Raw genomic sequence first — 1,059 nt, forward strand, 5'->3', positions numbered from 1 at the left:
TTAGTAGAGGTGGTTTACAAGAAAAACAGAAACAAAACATTATTCCCGAGTTGTTACAAACCTAGAAAGCTAGATCAATGGGTTAGGCAATAAAGAGGTAACGGAACCAAAGAAACGTTTGTTTCTTTTAATAAGTACAGAAACACTGTACTGCTTGTCGAACAAAAATCCATGATATTCGGAAACGATAGAAAGTACAAAACTGACAACATAAACTGAATCTAATGTAAGAAAGCCAGCGGGGAGTATTTTTACTAGAGTTACTACACGAGCCTGTTTTAGCCACTGCCTTGGGGATTGACAACACTCTTACTACCTCCTGCAATCCACCTCGCATAAACGGGTCTCGGGGAAGGTGTGTGTATCGCAGTGAATTTCCTCCCGTGCTTGTGACTGTGGCCGATCTTATTACACGTAATTTTTAATCGATCTAGAAGGCGAAAGTAAAGTGAAGTAGACGATATAAGTGGAAGTGGGTGGACTCTTAATCAGCCTCAACCAACTTTCTTACGCCCCTCCTGCCCGCCATGTTGTCACATCTCCTCGGTTCCTAGTGCGACGTTGCCAGCGTTTTGGTCTGAAAGTGATCACCATCTACTCCTTACTGTCGTTTTCCTTTACTCCCATAAATAAATGTATGTTTTGGTGTGAATCTGATGAATTAACACTCGTAATCCCATTCTCCCGACTTGTTATTTGTTGTCGGCATACTTCTGACTCATTTCCGATCCAGAGAACTGACCGCTACACAATGCATGGTGTACATGAAGGCACCTGCTACACCTGTTCTTCCAAATATATACGTGGCCACGGCCTTCCACGAATCCACTCTTTTACTCGGAGCATCAGCAGTGGATGATAAAAATCCAAGTTAAACTAGGGAGGACTGAAGAGGTGTTGGCAAGCGACCTCGGCCAAGGCTGGAGGAGTCTGGCAGAAGCGGCGCGAGTCCGTTACTTTACGGTGCTGGGCGGCCACGGCGTGTGTCCCACCGCGGCCGCGCTCCCACCAGTCACTAGGTTAGTAATGCCAGCCCTCATGTCCGGCCGTGGGGAGGCC

Source organism: Penaeus monodon, chromosome 19 (genome assembly GCF_015228065.2).
Source record: "Penaeus monodon isolate SGIC_2016 chromosome 19, NSTDA_Pmon_1, whole genome shotgun sequence".
Lineage (NCBI taxonomy): Eukaryota > Metazoa > Arthropoda > Malacostraca > Decapoda > Penaeidae > Penaeus > Penaeus monodon.